General features: G+C 44.2%; 1 long non-coding RNA gene across 1 annotated transcript; it reads right to left on the bottom strand.

Moving 5' to 3' along the window:
- Positions 1-12773: 12773 nt before the first annotated feature.
- LOC127340722 (uncharacterized) lies at positions 12774-17487 on the bottom strand. The gene is made up of 4 exons (XR_007874804.2): positions 17103-17487; positions 14608-14679; positions 13335-13385; positions 12774-13120 (listed from the first exon to the last, which is right to left on the bottom strand). It is a non-coding gene; the product is annotated as an uncharacterized lncRNA (long non-coding RNA).
- Positions 17488-17890: the final 403 nt, after the last annotated feature.

Below are 17890 nucleotides of genomic sequence, written 5' to 3'. Positions count from 1 at the left end.
TTGCGATCCCCTATACTTGTGGGTCATCAAGACTATTTTCTGGCGCCGTTGCCGGGGATCCCATCTCGGGGGATCCAGGAGATCACCTCCGGCACCCTGCCGGAGAGGGGATTCATCTCCCGGAGGACTCTACACCGCCATGGTCGCCTCCGGAGTGATGTGTGAGTAGTCTACCCCTGGACTATGGGTCCATAGCAGTAGCTAGATGGTTGTCTTCTCCCCATTGTGCTATCATTGTCGGATCTTGTGAGCTGCCTAACATGATCAAGATCGTCTATCTGTAATTTGTTCACCCAACATGCTGTTCGTCTTATGGGAGAGACACCTCTAGTGAACTGTGGACCCCGGTCCAATTCTCTTTACTGAAATACAACCTACTGCAATACTGTTCTACTGTTTTCTGCAAACAATCATCTTCCACACAATACGGTTAATCCTTTGTTACAGCAAGCCGGTGAGATTGACAACCTCACTGTTTCGTTGGGGCAAAGTACTTTGGTTGTGTTGTGCAGGTTCCACGTTGGCGCCGGAATCTCTGGTGTTGCGCCGCACTACATCCCGCCGCCATCAACCTTCAACGTGCTTCTTGGCTCCTCCTGGTTCGATAAACCTTGGTTTCTTTCTGAGGGAAAACTTGCTGCTGTGCGCATCATACCTTCCTCTTGGGGTTCCCAACGAACGTGTGAATTACACGCCATCAATCATCCATTTAATCAACAAGCTAGTTAAGAGGCATACTAGGGACTTCTTTGTTTGTCTACATATCACACATGTACTAATGTTTCGGTTAATACAATTATAGCATGATATATAAACATTTATCATAAACATAAAGATATAAATAATAACCACTTTATTATTGCCTCTAGGGCATATCTCCTTCACTATAATTGATGAAATATAGATATGGTAAGATTCTACTTATGATCACCAAGTGATTCACAAGTAAAGGTTGGGGTATGAGCCTAAGGTTGCTTACTAGTTACCTCCCTATGATTTCATGTGGTGAATGATATCTACTTATCCTATTAGAGTTTAACTTGTCCTCACATATCTCAAGAGCATGATCATGGTTTAGGCATGATCAACTTGTTCTTGATATCTTTACCTCAAGTTCTTAGGGTTTATGATCATCACTCGATTTATAATGATCTAGGTTTGGCTTCCTAAGGTATCTCTCATGATCTAAGTTTCTCACTTCTAAGATCAAGTATTGTCTTGATCACCTAGGGTGTAGTACTTCTATTTTATTTTCCTGGGTGGTCCTACTATGGTTGTCTCAATAGATTATATCCCAGGAGAATTCCTGAGATAATTACTTAGAGTTCTCTCAAGGATTCATGGTTTAACCACTTGAATATATAATAGGTCTCTCCCTTGAATCCAAGTGTTTCCTCAACTAACTTGAGGGTAACACCATAGCTTGAGTTCTCTCATACAGGAATAGTTATTCTAGGGTTTATGGTATACTCCTAATATTTATTTAGGTAGCTAAGCTAAAGATTCAATTGTCTAACTTAGTTGGAGTAGTCCAATCCTTATTTCACTAATTCATGGATATAGTCTTATTCCACTTGGTATTTGGTTATCTCATCACACCAAGATGAAATGGTTTACCTCCTAATACTTTAGTTCAAAGATTGTCCTTGGTTCCTTAATAAGTAAGGCTGGAATTGGTATGAATGGTCTCTCTCATTTTGGGAAGGACTATAATACTAACTTAAGGTTAAGCCTCATAGAGATTGATGTGATCATCAATATATATGGTTAAAATAAATGGTTTCTCTCTCTAGGAATGTCTTGAATAATATCCTAGGGTTACTCTTAAAGATGATGATTTGAATACTGGGATGTATATCCAAGGTTTAACTCAAGGTTTGTTAATGCTTCTCTAATAATTATAATAGAACTCTCACCTCTCTAGGTTTGATGCGTAACTATTTGGAATAGAGAAGAATATATATTTCTAGGGTTGATCTCCTTGTCATGTTTCCAAGAATGAAGTAGAATGAATACCATGAGGTTTCATGGTAGGATCATGGATTAGTTTTAAGACATGGAGAAGATAAGTCAAGAATGGTTTCTCCATTTATTATTACTTGATTTCCAAATAGATGTATGTTCATATGTTATGGTAAGGATTACCATATTGTAATCTTTTATAAGATCAAGCATTTGATCATTGATTAAAGTGTTGTTGTGTTGATTATTAGTTCCATTTGATCTAACCCCTTAGATCAAATCATCTCTGCCCAAAACAAGGTTTTAGCAAAGTCACGTTGAGGTTTATAGCGCTTGACTTGATGAGCTACTTCAATTCCACCAAGGTCAAGTGAAACTTCAGTTACTCTGACTGTTTTACTTTAAAGCGCGAAAATTCCCCAGATTTTCTATGCATGAATGCAATGCACACATCTGTTTCCTCTATTTTTGTAACCCCAATACCTGGGATATTACACGCATGTCCTGCTTGCGCTTCCTTCCGTGAGAGTCACATGCACATCCCGTGGTGAAGGAAAATGAGGCATCCTCCCTATCTACTCCCCTCTCTTGTTTCTTTCGTTCGTTCAATCCTGTCATCTCCACCGACTCCTCCTGGCATAGCCATGCCACTAAACATCTCGATCACACAATGATGTCGCCACATGGACCCCGAAAATTGCCCTCCTCATCGTCTTGAATCTTCTACATCTCTCTCGTGCAAGGACAACCATCTCAGATATCCACAACAAGCTGCAACCATGGCCTTGTAAATCTACTCCATGTCTCCGCGGTCGCTAGTGACATTGTCAGAAAATGTAGCATTTGTTGCTGCGAAATAGGCCCGAGTTGGGTATGTTGGAAAGGCAGGCCGCCGGAGCTAGGAAGACGGAATCTAGGTGCTGCGGAGCTAAAAAACATCGGTGGGGCAAAGTGAAGCCACCATGCTCAGGTCGGCGCTGCTGCATACCTAGACTAGCTTGGCTGCAAAGGCGGGCCCCAGAGATGCGAAGATGGGATGTAATGGTGCGAAGATAAGCTAGCATGTCAATGGTGCAAAGTGACGCCGCTGGTGCTGCAAACACATGTTGGCACTGCTACAAAGGCTGGGAATTAGAGCTACGAATGTGGAACACCGATGATGCCAACTGCCAATCGCACTTGGCATTATGTCTATTCTAGCAAATGCGTTCGTCTCCAACGCCGGTTTGCACACGTCCTCGCGGCAAGATAGGAGGAATGTTTTTGGTAAGAGAGAGAGAAAGAGAGAGAGAGAAAACAGTACGTTATGGTGGGGTAATTGGGTCCAGCCACGTGGGACGAGGAGTGGAGAAAACGATATCCATCCGATCGATTAGATAGCTCTGAAGGCCGAGGATCCTAGGGCAGGATCTCACAGAGGATGATGCTGGCATTGTCTCTTGGCTTTGCCTTTATTTCTAGGGCATGAATGTTGTATCACGTATGAAGATGTCCACGGGCAACACTAGAAACAACACCAGTAACCTACTGACCTATCACATATATTGTCATATGTTATGGTGTGATCTAAATTTATAAAGGAGACTAACTTCTGATGAGCGGAGCGAGGCCTATCGTATAGATGGATTGTTATCTCCGCCTATAAATACATCTTATAAGACACCAACTAGGGTTGATTGCTCTTTATTGGAAACCATACGGTGTTGGTGTTGTGTAAACACTCTCTGATATAGTAAAGTTTTATTAGATGGTGCCTATAGTTGTTTCCTCTCTTTGTTGGAGAGGTTTTTAACTTGTTCCCTGTGTTTGTTCTATTCATTCTTCGTTGCGCTTCTTTTAATTGTGGTGCTTATAACATTGATACTTCTATATAGACTAATGTATGTTGCCCTTGTTGATCTCTTATAAGTTACTGTGCTCCAGGCCCTTGTTGATCCTCTATATAGACTACTGGAAGACACTGACACTACCATCATTCCCCGCTAGGGCCTAGCCTAGCGGCACTCCAGCGGCGGCGGTGGCTTTGCCTTTCCGCGCAGGTCTGATCGCGTCCCACCTTGTCTTTTAAGTGTAAAGGAATTCTAGTGTGGATTACATCTTAACTTACCTCAATTAAAAAATGGCAGTACTTCTGGCCACAAGGAATAACATACTAAAATTGGACCAAAAATTCAACAACAAAAAGGCAGTGCCAGCCTATTTTCTTCCAATGGAATTCAGATTAAACATTGCATCTACAAGAAAGTTCACAATGGGTAGATGATTTGGTAGAAACTTGTTGAGTCACGAGTTGTGGCATCACATTAAATACATAATAGACGCTTTCATTGCATATGTTGGAGCATACATCTTAGCTCTGGGGAGAGCCTCAACAACAACCCAATGCTTGTTTTTGCTGAAGGGCATTAAGGACCTCGCCTAACCTGAAGAGAAATTTTGAAGGCGTCATTAGAAAAAAGAGATCTTGGAGAAGAAAACTATCTTAGTCTATGTTATAGACTGAATGAATTATAGAACGAAAGCACATCAGTCACCAGTGAGCAAATAAATACAATATACCACAAGGCACAACTATATGCAAACCAAAAGTCTATTTAGACAGAACAATAGATGAGGAAATACCCATATATACTTTTCTCAAAATCCCAATCATAAAGTAGAGATTAATTGTATGTCTGAAATCTCAGTATAAGTATTGATAGCAACAATCAGAAAACCTTCTTTGTAAAGAAGTTCTTTGATGATGCAGATCTCTGGGTACTTGGAGCAAAGATAACATACCAAACAACATGTAATGGTGTTAATACTATGATCAGTTCCACATTACACCACCTTCATTGACATAGATGCAAAAAACAACAAGTCTAAAATCTTTTCAAATAACTCCGTGTTTATTACTAGAATGTAGTACCAATTTTCTGCACAACTCATGTTGACATAAGTGGTGCAATGTCCAGTTTAACATAATTATTACTCCACTATGTAGAGACACTATTTTGGTCCAATAGAGACATTTAAATTGCGCTTACTCGTAGTTATAGAGCCACTTTCCATATTGTCTCAAAACTGTCACTACGGGCGGTGTCTCTACGTGCTAAGGACAATAGTGATAATGTATTTACTTTTAGAAGACATAAGCATTATATTGTGTCACTACAGTAAATAAATGTTAAGAAACCATGTGAAAAAAACAATACTCGAACTCATGATTTTAATGATTAAGACTTATTCCATTAACCATGTCACCCTTTCACAAGTATATGTTGATACTTGGAACTAATTTCTATTTAGTATTGCCCACCGTGACCAAAACATAGAACAAATATCTCTAAGGAACAAGCAAAATACCTCAAACATTGCCTTTAGATAAAAAGTAAAGACATACAATGAAGTGTCTCATCGATTGCCTCTTGATAACTTACATATAACACTTTGGAGTGTCTCATAAGTTGTCTCTAAAATGACAATTACAATCCTTACAGAAATGTCTCAACTAACGTCCCTACATTTGAGGCTATTTCCGAAGTGTCTCAGAAAGTGTCACTACAACATGCAAAGTATTTCATTATGATTTTTAAAGAGACAAAGTAGGAAGTCTCTCTAGTAAAAATATCTCTATGGAAGATTTTTCTTGTAGTGCTCCCTCGATCTATAACTTGATGGTTTAGATTTATCTAATTCTGCATGTATCTAGACACTAAATGTTATCTAAATACATTCAGATTTAAACAAATCTAAGATATCTATTTATAGATAAAGGTAGTACATGGTAGAAATAATTATTCAAATGACATTTAAACATAAACATAAGACACAAGTGCCCAATTTAAAATTAATAAATCCCCAAACAGCCAAAATTTGATACAAGGTGCTAACCCACTTATGACACACCGATACGAACAACAAAAGATAAACAAAGAAACACAACATGTTGATGTCGAAGCCTCCTCGTGATGCCATCTAGGAAGAAGCAACCCAGGTTCGAGGAAACCACATGCTGCTTTGAGGGATATCTTCATGAACATCATAGCTTGGGATAGGTTGCAGCACTAGACACCCAAAAGGGGTCCCTTCCCTCTTGTCCTGGCTCAAAGGATGCCGAATCGTCAGACGTTGTATGCCGACCACATGCCAACCTGGTTAGAGCCAGATACACCTAGTCAAAGCTGACGAAGCCATCGGGATTGCACTGCCACCGTCCGAAGGAGCTTCCACCAAGAACGCAATCAGAGGCCACGACCACTGATGAAGAAGCCACTACCACCTCAGCAGCCCTAAACCGGTGACTACAATTCCCCTAAGCGGCACCCCAAGGAGGAACAGACGCCCATGGCATCGTTGTCACCCAATCCAACGGACTTCAGGTTTTCACCCGGGGCACTAGTAGGATTTTGCTTACCGCCGGCGCACAGATTTTGCTACCGCCGGAGCATTCGCATTCGCCAGCGATCACCTCGCCGGTGGTAATGCCTTACCGCCAGCACCTTCATTTTCGCCGGTGGTAATGTGTCGTTATCCCCGGTTCGCATATACGCCGGGGGTATCTGTTACCCCCAGCGCATAAGCCATATTTGTATGTGTCGGCGGTACATATTTAAAGAAATAAAAAATATTAAATCAGTTACCCATGGCAACCAAGGCTATGCAGCGGCGGTAATGAATTTAAGAAGCAAAAAAAATGTATAAAAGTTACATAATGCGATTAGTCTGCTGTAGCAGAGCGAGCGAGCTAGCTGCCCGCTGCACCCAGCACTGAGCATCCACGCGCCTCCATCCCGCCCTACTCTGCTCCACTTCCCACATCCTCTCGATCCATCTCATGCAGGGCTCAGCACGTCTCCAGCTTGCGGTCTCGCCAGAAGCTTTAGCTGGACAAGCAGAGCTCCAGCTCGTCTCAGCTTCTTGCCACCAGGAGGGTAGTGTCGGTCTCGCTGGCTCGACAAGGAGAGCTTCCCCGACCTTGTCGTCGTCCTCAACATTCTCCCCGAGTCAGGAAGAGGACACCGACCTCCTTATAATTGATATAGCATGATTATTCAGATAAGCTGCACAAGCAAAAACGAAGTTGTTGTACTTCATATTCAGATAAGCTGAACAAATGGAATGACATATTCAAAATACTTCATCAATACATACATAACAATATTTCATATCCGCTCTACTTCATTCTGTCAGGTCCACTAAACTTCCCTTTTTTGATATGTCATACCTTCCGACTCATGGAATTCATTATCACACCAACAATAACAGATACAACATCTGCGTGACAACAAAAAAAGGAAATTCAAAAAGGGTAGAGATCCTCTAACAAAATACAACCTCTAGGGCTTGGCCTACCAAAAGAAAAACTCGGATACCTTTGTTAAGACATGTAGCTATTCTTATATATATGAAAGAAATATTTTCCTAATGCAAACAATATCCAAAATAATGTGCAACCACGTTTACCGAACAACATGTTTTCCTAATGCTTATCCTTGTCAGTAGAAGTGAAATGCTTTAAATCTGAAACTACATTTTACAGAATTGATAGCTCAAAATAAATTCACTTGCAGAGATTTATATCTCTATATCAATATATATCACTTGTGATAATATGTTTCATTGTGAAAAGCGGTTCTGGGTATACTAAGAATTCTCTTGAGTTACATGGGCATGAGAGGCTTCAAATTCATGTTACATTAGGCTGATGCAGGCATGCATATTCAAGTCCGATAAAAAATAAACGGAAAGCAATAATTATGGATATTAGCATCAAGCAAAGCGCACTATTTTCAACTGGTTGAGCAAAAAACAGATTCAAGTACCTCTTTGTTGTATTTGTCACCTGTGATATCTTCAAACCAAACCGTTCTCGAAATGTGCACATAGTCAAATGGCAACTGACAGAATTCAGATCAGCATATACATGTGTATATCTGCACAAGAATCAGTTTGAGCCAGTAAGCAATTCTGAAATCCAAAATCAATTGAAACACAATGATCAAAATTAGCTTTCTTCATGAAAACTTTCTTCATGATCAAAGACGGATACCGTAAATTCCACACATTGGCATGAACATATCTGCATGCAGAATTTTGGCATGAAAACCCACAAGGCCACAACGGTAGCCGTTCTACCCATCATTTACTGGACTCAGTGTACTAAGAAAATGGAATAAAATTATTTTTCCAGTAATAGCTAGTTATTCAAGTCTATAAAATGTTTGAACAGTAGTGTAAATCAGAATCTAAAAGTGACATACGTATTGAAACCCAATGAGCTAGGGCGCGTTTGGTAGGCTATGAGCCCTTTGGCTTGCATTGGCCCAGCTAAAATCGGCCCGTTTGGTTGCCCGTAAGAGGTTCGCATTGTGGCCCAACTAGTTCTCAAAGCACCCCTGGGACATGCCTTGGAGGAACGCCTGAATCGGCAGTTTCGAGCGGGCCTGTCCCGTTGTCGTGTCATTTTGCACGCCCGTGTGCAACCGTTGCACGCGTGGAGAAGCGCGGGCACCGCCTTATCTTGGTCCTCGCTCCCCACTTCCCCTCACTGGTTGTTCTTTTCTCTCCCCATTCACTCCTGGCACAGACAGTCACCGTCCTGTCCCATCAACCGCCACCATGGCCTCCTCGCCTCCTCCTCCGCCTTCCTCTCCGGCCACGACGGATCCAGCCGTCCGGCCAACAGCCACCAGGTTCAGGGACATGCTCCCGCGCCTCGTCCGCGAGTACGAGGCCGGAGGCCACGACTCGGCGGCGCAGATGGATGCTGGCCGCATGCCTGTAATGAATCGGCCATCGCGTTCGCGAGCACGAGGCCGGCCGACGTCGCAACCCGCAGCGCCGCCGTCCTGGCTCTGCAAACCGCCGGGATTCGGCCGGTGGATCCTTCGACAACGGGGTTTTTTGCCTCGTCCCCACTAGGGTTTCCGACGGCGAGGGCCTACCGCCTCCACCCGGATTTGGAGTGCGACGTCCTCGAGGACCTACCGCCGCCTCTGCGCATCCTCCTCCTCCTCAGAGTGGGCCGCTGTCGCTCCACCCTATCGTAAGTACCTTCAATCGACTCCTTCTCCTCTTGTTTAGATCGACTAGATGACAGTGTACATAGGAATGTAGATAGGATCCATGGCAAAGTGCATGCGTGTTTGTCACAGTGGTTCAGCTTGCCATGCCACAGTGTCAAGTCCATGACAGTGCTTCAGCTTGGCATTGCCACAGTGTCAAGTCCATGACACTTCTTGTGTTTGTGCTTGGCATTGCCACAATATCAAGTCCATGACACTGCTTGTGCTTGTGCTTGCCATTGCCACAATGTCAAGTCCATGACAGTGTTTGTGCTTGTGCTTGCCATTTCCACAATGTGAAGTCCATGATACTGCTTGTGCTTGTGCTTGGCATTGTCACAATGTCAAGTCCATGACACTGCTTGTGCTTGTGCTTGGCATTGCCAGAATGTCAAGTCCATGACAGTGCTTGAGCTTGTGCTTGGCATTGCCACAATGTCAAGTCCTTGACAGTGCTTGTGCTTGCCATTGCCACAATGTCAAGTCCATGACAGTGCTTGTGCTTGCCATTGCCACAGTGTCAAGTCCATGACACTGCTTGTGTTTGTGCTTGCCATTGCCTGTCAAGTCCATGACAATGCTTATTCTTGTGCTTGGCATTGCCACAATGTCAAGTCCATGACATTGCTTGTGCTTGTGCTTCCCATTGCCACAGTGTCAAGTCCATGACAGTGATTTGTGCATTGCTAACTCTTAGCATTTTCATTGCATCTGCAGAACTGGCCCTTCCTGGAAGCGTTCTCGGAAGGGCCAATAATGAACGCAAGGGACGAGGCCGTCCGGGTGCAGCTTCGTGACCCCAACGTAACGTTCATGCAAGCGCACCAGCAGATCACGGCGCCAAGGAATCACGCCGGCCGTCCTGCTAACCTGGGGCATGATGCCAGGCAGCGTCTGCCGGTGTTCTTCATGCATGTGGAGAGCCACGACCTCCATTCCCTCGCCGTCCCGCCGTACATGGAGCAGCTCCTGATCACCAAGTACAAGCTCAAGTACAATGCCCCCCGGTGAATGTCTGCTTGTACTTGGGCTAGCGTTGCGAGTGGAAGGTGCAGCTGCAGTGGACGGGACATCGCGTCGGCTTTATCAAGTCCTAGACCGAGTTCGCCAAAAGGCTTTTGCTCCGCGTCGATGACACGATCGTCTTCACCCCTCAGGACGACGGCTTCAAGGTTGACGTCTTCAGGAAGGAGACATCCTGCTGCAGCATCTTCGGCTGCAAGAGGCACCGCGAGGGCCCTTTTGCTGATCCTCGTTGTTAAGGTGCTGCTGCTCCACCGCTGCCTCTGTTTATGTTTGATCATGTAGTTGTGTTGGCCTCTAGGGGGTTGTTAATAAATTCTTTTGTGCATATCTCACTGTTGTGCTGGCCTCTAGTAGGCTGTTGAACACTGCTTTTGGACCTGGGTAGTCTGCCCCCAGGTTTAGGCAAGCGTCTTACCAATCTGACGCTAGATTAGGAACTGTTAAGCACTTTGTTCGTTGTGTATAAGTGTTTTATGTGCTTATGATCGTGTTTGAGCTATTTGTTTGCCGTTATATGATGGTAAGGTCACCATATTTGAATATGGTGAGGAGAAGCTGTTGTCAGGGTGCCAAAAATGGCAACCAAACACATGTGTTGTGGCTGAACAGAGATGGAACATTGTATCCAGGCATCCAAACAATGCACACTTTTGTTCGGGCCGGTGCAGCACAGGCTACCAAACGATGGGCCAAAAGTGGCCCGTGGTCCATTCGCGACGCGTAGGGGCCCCCATCTCGTTGTGCCAGTCATGTAGGATTTCGGCCCAGCCTACCAAACACGCCTCTAATGTACCACTTGACATCCTCAGTTAACATTAAGTCCAGGTTCAGCTAAAAATACCTAAAGAAGTTCTCTGATGGGAAATAATAAGTAAGATGTAACAAATGGAAGTGACCGGGATCCTCACAACCAAGATCTCCTGCCGGAACCGGGTTCATCTCGGCCTGTCAAAACTCCGGCTTCTGCTTCTAACTGGTTGCCACCGTCTCCTCCCTCGAGTCTCTGTTGTGCACCTTCGGTGGATTCGTCCTGGAACCCTTCTGCGACCACCATGCCGGCTAACTCCGTGGCGTAGGGCGGATCAGCCACGGCTTCCGTGTCTGCCTCCTCCGGAGCATCGTCCTCCGTCAGCACCACCACGGCCCCCTCCTCCTTCACCTCGGCAACAACGGGCGCCTCCTCCTCCAAGGCCTCCGTCATGGTCACATAGGAGTCACGTGCCGGCCCCGCGACCTTTTCTTGCTTCGGCATGGCAAGGCCGCCATCTAGCCCCGACGCTTTCACCCCCATCCGCCGGCGGTAATGCGAGGCCCATCTGTGGCCTCATGGCCCAACACACCCCCTACGCATTCAAGAGCAACTTGCCGGCGCTAAGTGGGCTAGCCCCGGCGCATTCAAGACGAACTCGCCGACGGTAACGCGACGCAACCCTAGAAGGCCTTACCGCCGGCCACTTTGGCCCGAGTTCGCCGGTGGTAATAAGTCCGGTTATAAGCTTATTCCTAGTAGTGGGAACATGGCCAGGGTGGGAGAAACGGGACCACAACAGCCCCTCAAGAAGAAGCACGATGCCTAGGGGTGTCGTCGCTGATGTGGTTGGTCCAGCCGACCAGGGATTTCTCCCGGTCGCGGTCTCACACCACCACCCCCCAAAGACGTTCCCGGGTCCAGCAAAGGAGCCGATGACAAGCTCTGGTGGGGAAGAGACCAGCATGAGGAGAAAAGAATACATTCAGATATGGGGGAGATGGGCGCCGGAGCACCCACCACGCCCCAGCCGCCACCCAACGCTGCCTTGCCAACCACGTGGATAAGGACGACGACACGCACCAGTGGACGCCACTAGCCGCCGTAGTCGACGTTGCCGCTCCACTGGAGGTCGCCGCCTCATCTCCCGAGAGAACATGCCAGTGGAAGCCACGCAACCGCTATCGTCGACCCACAGGTAAGAAGCCAGCGACGTCGAGCTCCTCCGCCTCGACCACGAGGAGTCACCTCGCCGTGGCGCGCCAGCCATCGCGCAAGGAGCCGCTGATTCGTTGCTTCAGATCTCCGCCTCCGGGATGGGAGAGCCTCACGCTACCACCTCATTTAGCAGGATCCCGAAGTCCACCACAGCCAGCACCGCACGGGCTTTGACCGGCGGCTCACGCCGATAGCGGCGATGGGGGAGGAGGGTGGTTGGCGCTAGGGGTTGGCCACCAGCTGGGAGCGACAGGACGGGCGAACCTTTTTTGGTACACCAATTAAGATGACATGCCATGATGCTAAGCGCTGTTCGCATATGATTGGCGTTTATCAGATCTTTCGTCACATTTATGTAAGTCAAAGAGGGTCAAAGGCCAAAGCATACATGATACTAGATTCTTACCAGAGAGAACATACGCCGCCCTCGTCCCGCGAGGTTGAACCCCTTCGACGACAGAATCGCGTGATAGAGTAACTGCCACGAGAAAGCGAAAAACGCTAGCTAGCTCAATAGAATCCGGCCGGCCGTGCAGCGCCGCTGCCGGCGACACGCGCTCGTTCCGGTGCGAGTGTACGAGGTACACGACGAGATCGGCCTCCGTGCGTTCGTTAGGCCAGTACGGGCCGAGGCTTTCTTATTGGGCCAACTCGGGCGGAGTCTGACGGTAATATTGGGCATACATTGTTTTTTTTGGCATGTTCGGTCTTACAATCGAGAGTGCTCGATCTATTAGCACTGTAATGATTAGTACCGTACCGCCCGGGGATGAAACGCTGAACCTGTTTATAATCTGGTTCCCGGGCAGAGCATTCACCAGCCGGCAAGGCTGTTCAGCAGTCTCAAAATGTAAATCAACAACCGGTAACCGTGACGCAGATGCAAGCCGCAACCTATGGGCCCCTATCTTAGAGAGGGAGATTACCGAGGCCATAAGCTTGACATGTGTCACAACCCCACAGGTGCACACCGACACGGTGTGCAAATGCACTTTTTCTATTACAAATTTTTTTATGTCCCAAAGATGAAGCACCGTGACAAAGCTTGACGTCCTCCACGCTGAAGTAGACACACCAAAGACCCTCTACCGCACTGTGTCACCCCATAGGTTGCAAGCTGCGCTAATGTAAAAAGTCATGAGAGACCAGAGAGGAAAACGATATAATCAAGACCGTCGCAACATAACTACATTGAAGTCGAGAATCTAGACTAACATATGCCAAAGAGAAACCCAGGTTATAGCATCCATTAAAGCTGAAGCTCGAGACATATTGCTAATTCTTTCCAGGACCCGGTAAGGAAGTACAATTGGAACTGTTGTGGTGCTTACAGTTCCTCGTGCCGACTTCTCTTCCTCCGCCATCTCCATGGTAACCTCCACCTGCATGTGGATAAACCCCAAATCGGTCACCACAGAACAAATCAAATTAATAGAGAAAATAGAACTATTCGAAGGAGACAATATACACGAAGACAACCGGAGACAGTGGGCGGTGGATGGGGATGCAGAGACAGCCAGGGTGTGTTAGAAGAGAAGCCGCGGCAATGGGGCAGCAGCGGCAGGCGGACAACAACAGCACGGGGTTGCACAATCCCCCTTTTCTTTTCTTTTGTTCTGGGTTTCGAAAATGAGCCCTCACTAGACGAGTTCAGAAGGTGGCCCAGCAAAAGGGATCTATACCCACGAACACTAGGAGCTCCAGACTCAAAAGCGACAGAGACACCAAAGTAGAAAAAAACATCTAAGATTTATGCCCTAAGTTCTAAATGATCAAGATCTTATAATTCGACATTTGGCCAAGTGGCCACATAGAGTATTAGCAAAAGCCAAAACATATTATAAGATGGTGAGAGAATGAGTTCGATCATTCATGGGAATATATGGAGGTAAATCGAACAATACGACCTGTAGCAAACTGAGTTTTGCATGAATTTATCACACCAACAGCCAACATGATAGCATGCAGATAAATGGCTCTCTTGTCCTACTAAACTACAAAGTAAGAAGTATAACAACAGGATTTTATATGTTAAAAGCATTCATTAATCAATATAGGCCCTTCAAATAATGTTTTATCATAATTCCAAACATAATGCAGAAAATGCCATCGTTGTATATCCCAGATTGTCTGTATCCACATTTTCTGACTTTTAACAAGATTGGAGAACATATGGAAAACGCAAAAATAGATTATGTGGACATGTTAGCAAGATCATACTAATTTAAAACCCTTTCATAGTTGTAGATGATAGATATTCAAAACTCAATATATTCATCCAAACAGGAAAAGGGATCACAAAAAAAAATTATTAATCCATCCGTTCCATATTACTCCGAATCTAAGATTTGGTCAAAGTCAAGCTTTGTAATCTTTGGCCAACTATCCATGGTAAAATATCAGTATCTACATAATCGAATAGAAATGATATGATAGTACTTTGCATTACGGTACTAATGATATTATTTTAAATTTTAATTTTCTGAATAGTAATATATTTTTACATATAATTGGTCAAACTTGTCAAATTATGACTTCAACCAAATCTTATATGCGGAGTAAAATGAAAAAGGGGGAGTAGGAAAGTGCACGATGTTTACCAACCTCTGTTGTATGTCTTCAACCAAATCTTATTATTGTCTGTCAGTCTTTACTCGCCTTCAGTGACATTCAAAGCTGGTATAAATACCAAAAAAGCAATTAATGAAACAAAAAGGAAAACAATGGACAATACAGATTATATTACACCATTGCTGGACATCTTTGCAAGAACATTTAGTAACAACATAACGTAATTTTTTTTGATAGATAAGGTGAGCACTATATTTATTTTAAAGCAAGGATAACAATCTACCATGAACATGCACTGACAGTAGCATTAGGAAATTAGAGCTCTACATAAAGAAGAGGAGCAAACCTCCTCAACCTCGAACTAAAGGTAATACGCCAGTAGGTTCATACATGAATTCAGAATATTTAAAACAAAATTTGAATAACACTCCAAAAAATCTTGGTTGTAAAATTAATTTGGAGTGGAGGGAATTATCATAAGAAATGTTTACCATAGGTTTTTGTTCCGATCCACCTAGTATAGAAAAAAGAAACTGGCCCTACCTAGTGGGTAGGCGAACACACACTATAAGGCACGTCTCGAAACTAACCACGATCCTATTGAGGTGGTGAGATGTGAATGCCATCTCCACCGCAGGCCACCAGGAGGGTAGTGCCTATGGTGCCCCTACTCTTGTCCAGCTGGGCTACACCATGGCTGCATCTACCTGTGGTTCTGTTAATATTGTTAGTTACATATTCACCAGCCTTGACGCAACATGGTGTTACACCATTGTTGACCCAAGAAATTAACAACAACAATGCCAGCCTAATTTCTTCCTATTGATTCAGATTAAAAATTGCATTGACAAGGAAATTAATAGATGTTTTAAATGGCATATGTGTATTTTCCTCAGAGAAACTGCATGCAGATGATTTGGTAGCCAGCTTGCTGAGTTCATGAGTTGTGCCCATGTTCAGTAGAAGCTGTCGCTGGAGGATACACCTTAGGTGTGTGGACAACTTGGCAAGGTTTTTGCTAAATGGCATAGACGGAGCCAGCCAACCTAACCCTTTTTTTTAAAGAATAAGAACCCAAATTCGCATCCCTGATGACTTGAACTTGAGTGGTTGTATTGTACATCCACTCCCCTAGCCAATAGCCAACCTAACCTGAAGACAAGTTTATCCATACATTATCAAGAAAAGGGATCTTGGCGAACAAACCTAACTTAGTCTATGCTACGGCTTGAATTAATCATAGTAAAGAAAGAAACATTTGTATCATGTACACAAATAAATCACTACGTACCACTTGACAAAACTATGATAACTCACTAATATATATGACGGAACAACAAATGAGGTTCTTTGTACAAGTTGTCAACAATAAAGTACAAAAACCTGCATATCTGCAATTCCAGTCTAACTTTTGATAGAGCTAGTCACTAAATTAAGCTTCTTCGTGAAATGTTCTTGTCCAGTCAGACCTGCTTCGATGCAGCTACTTGCTGGATCATTATCACCAAATGGTGCGTGTCTCCTTACGTCTACATGAGAATTTGTACAAATCATGTAGATGCATCCAAGCTTTATACAAATGAGTTTTAAACATTCACGGTTCTGTACAATTCATGTCAACGTAGGTGGTTCAGTGTCCAGTTTACATCATTATACACATTTATACAAAACATAAGTAACTGGACATATCACAAGTTAACATTGCTACAACATCCTTTACACTAGGATTTCTTATCAGATCTTCCTTCACAATTATATAAGTTCACGGCAATGAGTTCTAATCCATGAATACCAAGTGTTGAAATAGCAAAACATGAAGTCTAAGAACTATTATAGTTGGAAAACAAATTGTACCATTTCCAAACTTGTTGATAAGACAATCATGCAGGCAGAGGGACCCAATATTAACTCTAAAGGACCAAGTGTAACCCATAGTAACCATATTGTGCCTTCTCCAAACACTCCTGCCAAGACTACGAGTACATACTAGTTAGTACAAAGTATAAAATAACTGATCAACCATACGCATGAGCATGAATCCTCAGGACTAACTTTCTGTTGTTTTTATTTATACCCATAATGTTTATACCTAGATACATGACCAGCCTGGAGAACATTACATGTAGCCTTGATTTCCAACTGATCTAGCGGAGTTAAGTTAAAACATTTAAACAGATACCAATCAGCTAGCTTAACTGCAAGGATTTTCTAAAACATATAAAAGTGAGTTACTTGAGTGTCCACTAAAAAAGTAAAAATGAAACTGCTTTCATATTTCAGTATGAACAATAGTATTTATTTAACAGTAGAGTTACTAGCGATGTGATGTGGTACTACTAATAGCACCGGGTCCTCTGAAATTGCTTGCGTAACCACTAACATTAACACTCAATTTTTTTTAATATTACTTAACCGAATACAGCCAATCACTAAATCTGAGATAAATTCTAAGGAGTTAAATCAATCGAAAGCAGGATCGATTCACAGAGGGGGAGAGGGGGGGGGGGGGGGGGGGTCAATTTACTGACCCTTTCTCTTCAGTTGCAGGCGTCGTGCGCCAGAATTCGGGGATCGATTCGCAGAGGGAGAGGGTGACTCAGTGATTATAGACCGAACTGTGGAAGAGGCGGCACATCGCCACCAACGCCGACTTGCGCATCTTGCACGATGATCCCCGCCGGCCGCGAGATCGAGAGCCCCTCCGACCACGGAATCGGGTGCCGCCTGCTCCGTAGAGGAACGGTCGCGAGTTGACGGGAACCCCTAGATATATTATGAAGGTATCCGGAACTGCTGAAGGCCTTACGGCGCAGCCTGCCGGAGACGCACGCCCGCTCGCTCCGGCGACCGGCGCGTGTGTCCTCGTAACCTTTTTTTTTCAATGAGCTGATGTGTTTTTTGAGCTCACGCGTCTCCTCGTAACTCATGGGCTGGCGCTTCTTGGGCCCGGTCAATCAATCAATCTAGTATTTGGGAACAAACAGTGTTTCACCACAAAGTTTGGCGAGTCTACACTAAATAACAGATTTTTCATCAGGCAAAATTGTATAATCTGTATACTATTAAAATGAAACTCATGAATGTTTAGTACATTTAGACAGGGATATTCATTTCGGCTTATGGGTGCATATGAATCCACAGTGCGAAAATACATTTCAAAATATTAAAAAAATTTAAAATAAAATTGCGCATGTACATCTAGACATTCTATTTCCGCACACAAGTTTTCGGGAAAAAGGAACATTTTTTGTGTCCCGTGTAAGAAATACATTTTTTTATGTTCTCACATGACTATTCACGGGATTTTTTTTTTTGT

The sequence above is a fragment of the Lolium perenne genome, chromosome 3 (genome assembly GCF_019359855.2).
Source record: "Lolium perenne isolate Kyuss_39 chromosome 3, Kyuss_2.0, whole genome shotgun sequence".
Lineage (NCBI taxonomy): Eukaryota > Viridiplantae > Streptophyta > Magnoliopsida > Poales > Poaceae > Lolium > Lolium perenne.
This window is presented reverse-complemented; position numbering and strand designations above follow the sequence as displayed.